Here is a 14,480-nt window from a genome sequence, read left to right on the forward strand (position 1 = left end):
GGAAGATTTAAGAAAATAATAATTAGGGCAGCTGTGTTAAGATCCTTTAAAATTGAGACGTTCTAGACTAAGCTCAGGGAAGATGGGTTAGTGGGCAGAGTGCAGGTGAGACAGTCAAAGGGGCATGATAAAGGGGCATGTTCAGATGGCTCTACTGTATCACACACCTGACATGTGAATGCATGTGTTTTCTCTCTCTCTCATATTCAGACATGCTGCTCTTTCTTTCTTATGCTTACTCTGACTAGCCTAGAAGAGAAGCTCTGGGACTTAAAATTCTTATTGGCTTCTTTCCATCCACGAAAAAATATCAATTCTAAGAGTACAAACCATCCATTTGTATTTGTTAATCCCTCCTTGCCAAAGTCAGGTTTACTGCCAACTGCTGTGTAATGCGCTCTCTACCGGCGTGATCAGGATTGTTGCAGAGCAAAGGATTTCTGGTGTGATTAAAATAGCTTGATGCTGTTGTGTAAAGGAAACAGCAGGAAGGCATTTGCCTGCTAGATGTGAATGCGAATAAGGACAATTGCATTCCACAGGCCCCCTCCGGAGCACCATATATCTGATCCAGTGGGTATTTGGCCATAAATTAACAAAGATGTTATAGAGAGGAAAAATCAGATTACTATCTTGCTGCAATCTCATCCATTTTATGGATTTTTTTTTTTGGAGTGATCCGTCTTCAGGCTTAAAATCTTTTAAAATGTATTGGATTTGTCAGCTGCACATAGACCGTCTTAATTATGGGGCCAGGCCAGCAAAGACTTGCACATGTGAGCAGCTTTGCTCATGTGAACGGTCCCTTTGAAGCCATAGGCACATGTGCATAAGTGTCTGCAGGATCGAGGCCTGACTGACTAGGTGAAGAGTTGTGAGACCGTGTACAAAGACACAACCTGATGCCATTGGGGTGGTGAGAATCATTTGCAGTTATTTGAATAGACAGACACTATCTTGTCCACCCTTGTATTTATGAAGTAGTTGTTTTTATTAGTCCTGGAAATCATATAGGGTCCAATCTGGCAATGGGGCTATGCATAAACTCCTATTGTATACTGTAGGAGTTCTATGCACAGTGGACTTGCTTTCATGTTACTTGGTGGTTATCCACTTTTTTCTCTTTCTGTCCTCTCCTCCCACCTCCTCAACAATATAATTACTGCACAAGATCTTATCACCATATTCCCACCACCATCACCCAGGACAATCTAATTTGAGGACTTAAGTAAGGTACTTCTGGAAATTTAAGTCCCATTTTCAAAATTGACTTTGGCACAGATCCCCAAAGGTGCCTAATTCCCATTGATTTCAGGGGGAGTTAGATACCTGAATACCTTTGTAGATCGGAGTCTTAGTCACTTAGGAACCTATACTTTCAATGAGATGGAGGATCCTAAGTCACTTTTGACAATGGGACTTAAGCTCCTAAAACTCTTCAGAAGTTCCTTGGTGATTATCCCTTGTCTACACTACAATTAGCACATTTTAACTAATATAATTTTTATATTTTCGTGGAAACGTGTCCACAATATAATGTGTTCTGAATCACAAAATGATGGTGGGCTAAAAGCCCCTTTAAAATTTGTAAAGTGCAGTTTTAGGTCATAAAGCTGATATGGTAATAAAGGCATTGTGGGTTTCTACGTTTATTCTCTCTTTAATTACTTCTGTATCGAATGTGCCGAGTTTGTAATGCAAAAAGCATATTGCTAATGGCTAGTCCTCTGGAGCTAAAAGGTTATGTAGATTCTGCAGTCAGAACCTAAGTGATGGTTTTGTTGATGCTCCCTGAGACAGAATTGATTGGTTGCTTTGAGCCTAATCAAGTAAGGGAAAAACTCCCATTGGCTTCAATGGGCTTTGGATCAAGCCTTGTTACATAAGGAGCTGAGTTGGGAAAGCAAATAGACAGCAGGGATAGCAGTCACTCTTTGTCACAAGGTGCCACCTACTTGAACCTGAGCAACAATGACAAATGGGCACAGGAGATAAAACCCCATACATCCCATTCCAAGTAGATGCCTAATGTATTGTATCTACATCTGGCAGAGACCTGAAGGTTCTGTGCTTTTTTTTTTATACTTTGGCAACACTTCAATAGCTTTTCAAGTGTACTTGGATTTTCAGAAAGTCTTTGACAAAGTCCCTCACCAAAGGCACTTAAGCAAACTGAGAGCAGTCATGGGATACCAGGGAAGGTCCCCTTGTGGATCAGTAACTGGTTAAAAGACAGGAACAAAGGGCAGGAATAAATGGTCAGTTTTCAGAATGGAGAGAGGTAAATACCAGGGTCACCCAGGGATCTCTACTGGGACCAGTGCTGGTCAACATATTCATAAATGATCTGGAATAAAAGGGGGTTAAACAGTGAGGAGGCAAAGTTTTTGCAGATGATAGAAAATACTCAAGATAGTTATGTCCAAAGGTGATTGCAAAGAGTTACAAAGGGATCTTACAATAGTGCATGACTTGGTAACAAAATGACAGGTTAAATTCAGTGTTGATGATAAAGGCAAAGAAATGCCTATTGGAAAACAGTCCCATCTACACATACACAATGATGGGCTCTAAATTAGCTGGTACCACTCAAGAAAGAGACCTTGGAGTCATTGTGGAGAGTTTGCTGGCTAGTGCTGCACATTAAGTATATGTTTTCAAAAAAGCTACAGCTCTTAGGAACCATTACGAAAGAGATCAATAATAAGACAGCAAATATCACAATTCCATTGTGTAAATCCATGGTACACCCCTCTCTTGAGTAGTGTGTGCAGTTCTGGTTGCCTCATCTCTAAAAGGATATATTAGAAATGGAAATGGTACAGAGAAGGGCAACAAAAATGATTAAAGGGATGGAACAGCTTCCGTCTGAGGAGAGATTGAAAAGACTGGGACTGTTCAGTTTGGAAAAGAGACGACAAAGGGGGGATACAAGAGAGAGCTATAAAATCATGACTGGTGCGGAGAAAATTACTAAGGACATTTTATTTACCCCTTCACATAACACCAAAACCAGGGGTCACCTAATGAAACTAACAGGCAGCAGGTTTAAAGCAAACATAAAGGAAGTGCCATTTCACACAACGCACTGTCAACCTGTGGAATTTGCTGCCAGGGGATGCTGTGAAGGCCAAAACTATAACTGGATTCAAAAGAGAATTCGGTAAAGTCACAGAGGACAGGTCCATCAATGGCTTTTAGTCAAATTGGTCAGGGATGCAACCCCATACCCTGGGTGTCCCTAAGCCTCTGGCTGCCAGATGGGGGGACTAGATGACCGAGAATTGAGCACTTGATGATTACTCTGTTCCATTCATTCCCTTTGAAGCATCTGGCATTGGCCACTCGCAGACGACAGGATACTGGGCTAACTGGACCATTGGTCTGACCCAGTATGGCCGGTCTTATGCCAATGAAATAGCTGGAATTCAAACTGAATTCACTGTAAGTACTTCAAAATTCATTCATTTCAAACATGTGGTCAGGAATAATGGAATACCCGTGCTCAAGCTTAGCACAATCATTCAAATATTTGGTCAGTACAGATGACCCAGATAGCAAGAGACTGTTGTGCATGTCAGAAGTTATATGAGTTCTGAAACCTATGCTTCCCAGGTCCCCATCAGAAGGAAAAATTCACTTGTGAATAAGTACAGAAATCAAAATTTCTGACAGGATGCAGAAGTTAGATCTAGCAGCGGAAACTTTCCAGAAAGCAGGGACCTTGTAAAGGACAATGGGGTAATGGTGGATAACCAATTTAACACAAGCTCCAAGTGCAATGCTTTGGGTAAGAGGGCCCGGCCCTGCTGCCTACCTGCCCTTCCGTGTGCCAGGTGTGCAATTCCCTGTGAGTTCAGGGACTGCAGCTGTGGTAAGTCCTTGCATAGACCTTGCAGTGTGGCTTCTTGCATTCCACCAGCCTTTTAAGGCCATGTCACAATCAGACCTGTTACTGGCAGTTAGGGTGTTAGAATTTCTGTATAATCTTCTGAGGAAAGCCAGCTTTACTCTAAATATCAGGAGGTGACTCATGCATAACGCTGCCAGTCTGTCACGGAAGTCACGGATTCCATGACTTCCGGAACCTCCGTGACTTCTGCAGCGGCCAGTGCAGCTGACACAGGGCAGACGGAGCAGCTGTTGGTTCTTTTCAGCTTCCCCCTAGCAGTCAGGTTCTTTATGCCCATGCTGCTTTGTGCATTCAAACTCCTCCTCTCCACCCGCAGCCAAAACAACCCAGATGAAAAAACAGTGTATTTGACCTAAGCGGCTTCATAGTGCAGTATTTGTTCAATATACTTTATAAACAACAAGCTAAAAATATCAAGACTTCAAACTGAATTAGTTGTCTTCAAATATACCCAGCCAACCGATTTCACTCCTACTGCAGCATGGAGCTTGGCTGAGGCTAGATGGCCTGACCATGCTCTGCAGCTGTAGAATACAACATGAATCCTGAGAGGTTTCCTATCTCCACAGGAGTAGCTGTGTAGGCAAAGCACAGCTGCTGAAAAGTCACCTGTGAACTCTACCTACCCAGGCCTTTAGAGAGGATGGCTAGAGGGACTGCACATTTGCTCCTTGGGAGTAGTGTAGCGAAGAGCCTTAAATGGCCTACACACACTAAAATGGTGCTCCTGGCTGGCAGTTTTTAAATGGAACTTTCAACTGGGAGAGATGCCTGAACAAACATTCCCATCTGTGATTCCTAGTGCTATCTCCCTCCATCCATTACACACACACACACACACACTGCTATCTCCCTCCATCCATTACACACACACACACACACACACACACACACACACACACGGGGAAGGGGGAGGAGCAGGGGACGCAGAGAGCCATATTGGAGATAGGATATTTCGACACAAGCTCACCTCCCACCCCAAAAAGCATCTCATCCCTCACCTATGGAGCAACTCCGCCATGAGCCTGTTCTTCTGAGGATCAGCCAGCCTGTTATTTACACCTCTGTGTAATCATGGTCAGGATTTGTGTCCCCTCTTCTGATATGGTCCCACTGTAAATTTGAATTCAGTATGAAATAGGAATGTTTATTGATAGGTGTTGCTAGTTTTAATTACTAAATTACTATAAAGCATTCAGGGAGAAACTTTCTTCTGCAGGGATAATGTTTCACTTGGGGGGGGACTTGCTTTGCTACACATTTAAGGCCTGGTATTACTTCCTTTATTTCCAGTCTTCCGCCTCTGCAAGAATAATACAAATACGCCACCTAGTGTGCGAGGATGTGTTCTACATTGGCATTAACTTGGTAGGAGAGTGAACAGAGCTTATTCTCCAATTTAACAGTCTTACAGGAAACCTATCAGTGCATGAACAAAACTAATTGAGTCAGAAATTCACATTTCAAAGACCAGTATATTTTCCATTATTGGATTGGTATGTTTGATACATCTACTATAATCCATATGAACACACTTATAAACAAGGATGTTGATCCAGAGGGTTGTTTGAGGCATGCTGAATGGCATTAGTGTGAATGTAGGTGGTAAAAGTGTTAATAGCACACTGTCAATTTTAATTGACTCATTTCAGAACATTCCATTTTAATATTCAGTACCCTTTAAATAATGTCCATGTTCTTTAGTTCCTTTAAAATAATTCTGATGTTGGTGTTTGTACAGCAAGGGAGAAACTGCCTGTCTAAGATACCTGCCCTGCATTGTGATCCACTAAGGTGCACTGGTGTATGTGTGGAGAGTCCATTTCAAGTCCATGAAATGCTACACAGTCACCAGGATCTGTATTATTGGCTGTCAGAGCAGGATCAGGGCCGAACTGACTGTACAGAAGAGAGTGTGAAACTGACTATATAAAAAAAATGCTGTCAAACATGCAAAGTAAATAAATGGAAAAATGTCCCATTCTCTCCCCCACCCCCCCACCATATGTTTTAGGTGGTGTTTGTCACTACAGTAGGTACTAAATGTTTAAAGTCCTGTACCTCTAACTCAAGAAGAGTGTACCAAAGCAGGAAGAATGGTCCTTGGGCCTGTTGAATCACTAAGATGCTTCTTTTTCTGGCCCATTTAGCCTGTGCAGACTGCAGTGAAATTCCATGCAAGGAGTGAAATCCTGACTTCAACAGGGCCAGGATTTCACCCAAGGTTTTTGAGTATCCCTGACTGCCATAGGCTAGGGCCTGGTAACAGTCAAATCTGCATTGCTGGTGTTGGCAAATTATATTAGTTATTAAAGATCTGAAGGCAAAATGTAGAAGAATTACAAACCCTTAAGAATAAGGGACCAGATCATAATTATCTTGCAAATCTGCAATTGCACAATTTCTCTCTCTATGCATCTTGGACCCAATTTTGTGAACGTGCAGGTCCATAAATTTGCTCCTGTGAATAGTTTGTGTTGGGACAATAATGTACAGGTGTGAGAATGAACTTCCAGGGTAAGTGATTGGTTTTTGTGTTAAATATCAACATTTACTAGTATCTTAAACATCTCATAACTAGAGCCCTGCAAATCCCCGGATATCCACTTCATATCCGCGGTCCATTTTTGCAGATAGTGGATCGGATGCAGATACAGCCACGCAGGGCTCTACTCACTGGCGGCACCTGGCCTGAGGCGTCTGGCTCAGGCAGCCCTAGGGGCTCAGCACACTTGGGGACGGCTGCCACCAGCCAGTGGTGGGGGCTGGGCGGCAGGCAGGAGTCAGGGTTGTCCAGCACCTGTTTGTTGCGCTGCTTCCTGTCCAGCAGCTCAGGCCCCTCGGGCAGTGCCAGTGTCCCCACTATGGCCCAGCCTGGCAGCACTGGGCATGCTGCTGGCTCCTGGGCAGCGGGGCCTGCCCCTGGCCAGAGGAATTGGAGTGGGCGGGACCCTGGCATCCCACCCTTCCTGCGCTCACGAGTCCCTGGGAGCAGCATGTGATGCAATGCAAATCCTTCTCCCCAGCCCCCGCAACGCCTCTTCTTCTCGAGATTGCCCCCGTGCCACCCTTTACCCCCAGTCTCCACCCTGGTACGGCCTCTTTCCTGCAAGAGCCCCGCTCCCGCTTGCTCATCTCCGCTCCCTTCCCCCCTCCCCACATCGCTAGCCCTTGTGAGACAACTTGCTACTGTGGGTGTGGATGCACATCAAAGGTGGCAAGCGGACGGTGGGTCGAATGCACGTTGATTCTGACAGATGCGGATTGGATGCGAATCCACATTTTTATATCCGTGCAGGGCTCTATTCGTAACTTCAGTGCTGCGGATATTTAAAACTGAACATTTCACATTTTAACCCTTCAGTCAGGTAGATATTCTACTTGGATAACTACTGCCTGCACCTGGCTCTTTCCAAGATCCTCAAGGGACCTCATCACCTCTTGTCACTTGTAATCTAAGGCCCCAATCCTGAAAGCACTTGTGCACAGGCTTAACGTTATGCATGAGTAGCCCCACTGAAGTCAGTGGGAATATTCATGTGAATATAGATACCCTTACGTGATTGCAGGGTTAAGGCCTAAGTATCTGATCCTGCAAACCCTTATTCATGTGAGTAAGCTCTACTCACGCAAGTAGTATCACTGATTTGAATGGGACTATTCATGTAGGTAAGGAGTTGCTGGATCAGGTCCTACAGTGACGTAATAACATAAATGAGATAATGCCGATTACAGCTTTTGGTTACAAATATTAACTGTAATACAATAAATGTCATTCATATGGCACACGATATGGCTTACTTCATCTTGATTTTAAATAACATCATTGAAGGGCTAGATTGGGCAACCCTTCATCGTGTTGGTGACTGCTTACTCCGATGAGAAATATTCATGTATACAAGTGAAGGCTGCACAGTTTAGCTCTCAATCTCTTCTCTTTATTGCAGGTTATCAGTGCCAAACACTAGGTGGCAGCAAGAAATCTTTAGAAATTCATCTACCTCTACTCGTGTGTCTTAAAATCATTCAGGCACTGCGAGTGAGAAATCTGCGTGGACATTGCAGAGGGAATTTGTCAGTGATCCGTTTTATCCTCACTCATAAGCCTTATAAATTCTCTTTTACAGAGAGCTATGAAAAACGTCCATATCAAACTACTTGTATTGCAGTTGGGCTCCGCATTTGGTTGATTTTATAGAAAACCACTTTTAGGGCATCCATTTTGCATTTAAACAATAACAAAAAGCACCTGATTCTGCATCTGTGTTCTTACACATTCCATTGTCGGGCACCTTCTTTGTTAGTTTCTGGTATCACTAATAACGGGGTGGGGGGGACTGATAGTGCCTGCTGTCGTTAAGAGTGGCAAACAATTTCAGTTATAATGGTGTTTCCAGCGTAGTCACAACATGCTGAAGTCCATGAGAGTTCTGCATGCAAAGACCAGCAGGATCAGGAACAGAATAAAGTTATTCTAAGGCTTATTCACCTCTGGAGCAAGAGCTCCCCGTTTAAGTGTATGTATTTATTCTAGCTTCTTAGGCGAACTTGATTAGACTTGAGCTTTGGTGTGCTATAGAAATTTGATTCATCCTTGTTTGTTTTCTTATTGTCCTCCGCCAACACAAGTTCTGACTATAATAGCTGGGCCCTGTGTATTCGGTACAAATGATCATGGCCAGTTTATAGAGACTATTGAATAAATTGTCTATTGGAAAACTTGATTCCATAGTATGAACACTGTAGGTCAGAGATGACTCATCTCTGAAACATATCTTTGAAGAGGGAAAGAGATGCAAGGGCAAAATGTTTAGGTTTTTGATCACAAAGATCACATCCTATGGACTTTAATTAACTATCAGGATTGCACAATTAAAAGAATAGCAAAAGCATATGAATTTTACTGAAATAAGTAGCTTTTTAGTACAAACAAAACAATAATTGCTACCTGTGTGCTAATTTACATTTAATAATTCCCTAGGTGGAAAGCATAAATTTCCAGTAAAAGCTCTAGTAAGATGTTCATAGTCCCAAAAGCTGCAGAGTAATTAATATAAAACAGTGCCCATCGAGCACAATGGGGCTATGATCTTTGCTTGGGGCCTCTCGCTGCTGTTGTACGAATCATAATAATATCAGCATAGCTTAAGCAGTTATGCACATCTTAGTTATGTGTTTTATGCGGCAGTACTGGTCTCAGTTCCACTGTCTATTTTGCCTATCTTTGCAGTCCTAAGTGGTGCAGGAAGGAGAAGGAACAGCACTTTGTGTGATACCTTGTCAGACAGACAGATTAATTTATTAAGGATGTCAGGGTCAATCTATTGCTGATAATGGAATACCACTGAAAGTGGTTCAGTCCAGCAAATCAAATCAAATCTAAATTATGCCAGAAGTGTTTCAGCAGCTTCATGTAAATTAGATCATATTATTATACTATGTATCACCTTTCTACAAGTTACATGGACAAAATTTCTCTGAAAAACTGTCCTTCTGTTTCCTTAGAGAATGCTCACCAAAAAGAAACCACCTTTTGGGTTTTGTATACAAAAATAAGTAAATAAAACACAAATGCAGGTGGATCTTCATGTCTATAGTGTCTCCTGCCTTGTAAATTTGACTTATCTGTTTAGATTTCTGCATAATAATTCTTACTACTGTGTTACCAAAATTTCAGTTGGAAATCATTTACAGATGTACAGTACTATTTATATGTGGCATTGCTATTCCTATGTTTTGCATTTTATGATGACCATCTTCAGAAAACTAAGAGTCGTGTGTGTCCCAGGAATAAGAAAAAAATAATAATCCTGCTAGTGGATTTACTGTTCTGATGAATTTACTTCAGGCATTTATTTTGCTAGTACAAATCTCTAAATTCTCTGAAGTAACCAAAAAAAAAACCTGTTACAGGAGAAATTTAGGAAGACCATAATATTTTCAGACATTCCACTAAAAATCATTTGAACATATTAATAGCCTGTGGGTGGGGTATGTGTGTATACACGCAATTTTCATTAAATATTTTAAAACGGCTGTGAGGGTCCTTAGCTCTGCATTTCCAATATTAGAACGTTGGGAATTAAACTCTCCCATTCTGTGAGGACAGGTGGGGCTAAGTACCTAATAACTCATAAGAATGGCCATGCTGGGTCAGACCAATGGTCCATCCATCTAGCCCAGTTTCCTGTCTCTCTGACAGTGGCCCAAGCCAGATACATCAGAGAGAATGAACAGAACAAGGTGAGTTATAAATGGCAGTGGAGACCATGAGCCATTGCTTAGCCAAGTAAAGACACCTGAAGAGGGTAGGAATGTGCGTTACCTAGGGAGGTGGTAGAATCTCCTTCCTTAGAGGTTTTTAAGGTCAGGCTTGACAAAGCCCTGGCTGGGATGATTTAACTGGGAATTGGTCCTGCTTCGAGCAGGGGGTTGGACTAGATGACCTTCTGGGGTCCCTTCCAACCCTGATATTCTATGATTCTACTCAGGTATACACCCTACATGGCTCTCTACTTGCCTCTCCATCGACAATGCTATTCCTATCCGGGTAGCGTCCCACTACCTCCCCACTGTTGGAGCCTTTCCTCACCACAGTGAAAGGCTCTGGCAGTGGGCACTGCTGAAGCCTTTTCCCCGCTGTCTCCTCTCTGCTGCAGCCTTTCACTAACATGTCACTACACACGGCAGTGGGTCACAGCCTGCTTTTCACTGCGGTGTATAGCTACACATACACTACATGCTGCCACCAGTGGCATGTAGAAATAGGGCAGTACCTCTTTAAACAGGCTGTGAGCCCTCTAGTGGAGCTCACTTTGCTTTATGTTCTACAAGCCGCCAGAAACCAGCCAGAGTAGCCGTACGTGTGTAGCTATGACTGGCACATTTGTGTATAATTAGTAAACCTGGTTATTGCATAGTTAACATGGAACCAGTTGTGCCCATGTGGTTTTTTCCCCCCACATTTTTTCAGTTGTTTAAAGAGACAACATACCTGTATTTAATACTTGCTAATATAACGGAGTAAAAAGGTTGTCCTCTTCTGTGATTTTTAGGGATTATTTGAGGAACAAAACTTCCCTGGACTTCAGCAGGGCCAGGATTTCATCCGCTGAGTTGACTAATGCTCTATAAAATGTCATTGTGACGCACAAAGCTGTTGTGTAGTTTTAAGACGAAAAACATCTTTGGAAACTTTGTGTGGGAGCAGGGGTTTGCAGTTATCACATTACATGTCAGCTGGTGCAGATATAAAAGCTCTTCACTACAGTACATTTTGTAAAGAAAACAATAATATATTAGACAGTTTCAACATTTTGTTTCTTCACTTGTATGTTATCATAGTGTCAAAATTCTTATTTTAATTAAAAACAGAGAGATGACCATAATGAGGGCAGTGTAAAGAAACAGACTCAAGTGCACGAGTCCTCCTGAAGAAATTCCCCACCACCAAAGCTGTCCATAAAAGCATTGATTTTTGCAGCATAAAATATCATAGCTCTCGCATTTTCCAAAGTGTTTCCAAAAATTCAATCAAACAGCAGCCTAAAATCTTTCATTAGTTTAAGAAGAGAACAGGATTCATTAATCAGGTTAACATGCTTAAAATTGTTAATATGCAAGTTTTCGGCATAGCTTGAACCTCATTTTGAAAAACATCATATGAACCAGTAAGAAGGCTTACCGTGTAGGTGTTAATTAAAATTACTTTTTAAAGACTGTACTCTTGATGCCTGTTTAATTTGTACTCTCCAGAAAGGCAATATAACACATCATCATATTCCCAAAACCCATCATGAACAAATTTTAAATATTTACTTTGTAATATTTAAATAATTTCTAAACAGCTCTTTGTTTTAGATCTTCACAAATGATAGGTGCTGATCTGACAGCCCTTTATTCTCTTGTGATTCACAGATTTTTAAAGCAGAAGGTCCTGCTGTGATCATCTACTCTGACCTCCAGTATGTCTCAGGCAGTAAAAAGTCATCCCATATTCTCCCCATCTGAACTCTTTGCACTTGTCCACACTGCTGAATTACATCATGTTAATGCACATTTTAACTAACAGGTGGTTAAACATGACTTAGCATTGCTTAATGTTGTAGCAGTGGGTCATAGTTAATCATAGAGCTGGTTTAGAAATAGATCTCTCTCCCCCTTGTCTCCCCCCCCCAAAAAAAATTTGAATTTTTGGCAAAAAATCAAAAACCTAAGTGTCACCATAGCCCCTCGTTTGACTTATAGTTTGGTGGCCTCATGCTCTCATTCTCCTGTATAGATTGGACTTCCTGGCCAGTCTACATCTCCCATGATCCACCACACTCACCTCTCTTAGTGAGGAAAGATGGTGCATCCTGGGAGATGAAGTGTGGCTGAGGACACCAGTCAGTAGAGGAGAACATGAGCATGAGGCATCCGAACTACAACTCCCATGAGGTACTGTGGTGGCCTTTTTTTTTAACTGAAATTTTTCTGTTTTGGGCTGTTTAATTTGTGACAGAAATCTGAATTTTCTGTGGAAAGCAGATACTTTTAATGGAAAAATTTCATTTTAGTCAGAAAATCAACTTTCCATTGAAGAACAGTTTAGAGTGATTATTTTAAACCCGACCACATTAACAATGAGCTTCTGATACATTGTTAAACAGGATAGTCCCTCTCTACAGAGAGGGCCTGGTTTTCTCTAGCCCTACACCTTGCATAGTCCCTTACACCAGGGCAAAGTGGCTGTGAAATGCTGCTGTACGGTAATGTTCAATGCCCACTTTGCCCTGGTGTATGTGACTACATAAGGTGCAAAGCCATGGGGGGGTCCACATTGTTTAGCATTATGTCAGCTAACACATGTTGTAAGGTGTAATTTTCCAGTGTAAACAAGGCACTGCTCGCCCTGATTGACCACCGCACTACTCCAGTTTCATATCAGTGCAACTTCATTGAATCCAGCCCACAGCCATCCAGTGGGCGTATGTGTGAAAAAGGGCTCTAGCGTCATGGCCTGTAATTCCTCATTGGCTAAAAAGAACGGGCAATTGAGAAGCAGGCTCCATGTTTATTTACTCTCCATTCTACCTCTGTTTAATAGTTTATCTCTTGCGTAGTTGTATGTAACTTCTGAATCTAAACACATGTAATAAAAGAGAGACAGTAAATGACGGAACACAGATTCCTTGGATTAGGACACTGTTCAAAGATTGCAAATCATATCAGAATTGTAATTCCTTGATTTATTTCCTGCTCCTAGATCTGCAGGAGTAGTTTAGTACAAAGTAACTATAATGAAACATGTTAGTTCTCACAAATCCCATCTTTAGTACATTAACAATACAAAGCAAGAATAAATTGCTGGGCTGGGATCCTCAACTGGTGTACTTTGAGATTCAGGCCCATTGTGTAATTATTAGCGCTCTGTCTGTGCTCCTTCAGCTTTCAATATTTCTGTAACTTTTTTTTTTTTCAAAAATTTCATTTTGCGGAAAATTTTTTAATGTTGACTTTTTGTTCTGATTCAGGATGAACAGAAATTTCTAAATGTCAGAATTTCCCATGGAACAGGCATTCAGAGATTTGACCAGCTCTGCTCATTTGGGAATAGTTTCATAACTCACTCATAATAAGTACATAAATATCCATATCTCATGCCGATAAAACATCATCACACCACACCCTCTACATTCTGTGTGTGTGTGAGAGAAGTGTAGATAGATAGATAGGTAGATTAGATAGATGTTATTTTATAGCCTGGATTCAACCAAAAAAAATTAACTTTTAGTATTTCCTTGGGAATATTTCAAGTGACATTTAATGACTGTATTTGTGTATTTTTAAAAAAAGAAAAGAGAGAAAGAAAAGTGACTAAACTGTAGACACTTGACTGGAAGTTTAATACCAAACATTTTATCAAAGTTATTATGTTTTAAAATGTCAAAAGAATCATCAGTGAATGTGATTATAATGAAATGTTGCTCTTGTTGTTATGGCAACTGACTTTAAAAACTGCTGTAAAAAGGTTGACAAATTATACAGTGCAGTTTTGGTTCATCTTTTTTTATAGTCCCCCATCACTTTACTTCTAAAGAATTTTAAACAGTTTGCACTGAAGTTAAGTCATTGAAAATATTATATGTTGTCTCAGATGTTTATACGTACATTTGTTTCAGTGCATCAAATATCATTTATTTTTCCAGACTGAATAACTTCATTTCTACATTATTCACACTTTCTGTAAATTGAAATGAGAATGTCCCATCATTCTCTTAGCTGCTGACCTATTTTACATCGCTGCCAATATCAGTTTAATCCAATGTGACAGTGTCCAAGTTACATACTTGTAAGAGGGTTTTTTAAAAAACACACAGTGAGGTCCTAACTGTGCTCCCATTGAAGACACTTAGTTTAGTGGCAGTAGAGAACTCAATGTGCCAGATTAAAAGTGGTTTTTTATCCCTGAAAGCTTATGCCCAAATAAATCTGTTAGTCTTTAAGGTGCCACCAGACTTGTTGTTTTTGTAGCATTTGTGAGACACCAGTTTCAGAATCCTGTTGGAAAACTTTTTGCAAAGTG

The 14,480-nt window shown here is 41.2% G+C and overlaps 1 protein-coding gene across 2 annotated transcripts in view; it reads left to right on the plus strand.

Annotated features, from left to right (window-relative positions):
- Positions 1–14,480, plus strand: part of PAK5 (p21 (RAC1) activated kinase 5) — an 87,872-nt gene that overhangs the window by 24,700 nt on the left and 48,692 nt on the right. The window lies entirely within an intron of this gene.

This window comes from Eretmochelys imbricata, chromosome 3 (genome assembly GCF_965152235.1).
Source record: "Eretmochelys imbricata isolate rEreImb1 chromosome 3, rEreImb1.hap1, whole genome shotgun sequence".
NCBI lineage: Eukaryota > Metazoa > Chordata > Testudines > Cheloniidae > Eretmochelys > Eretmochelys imbricata.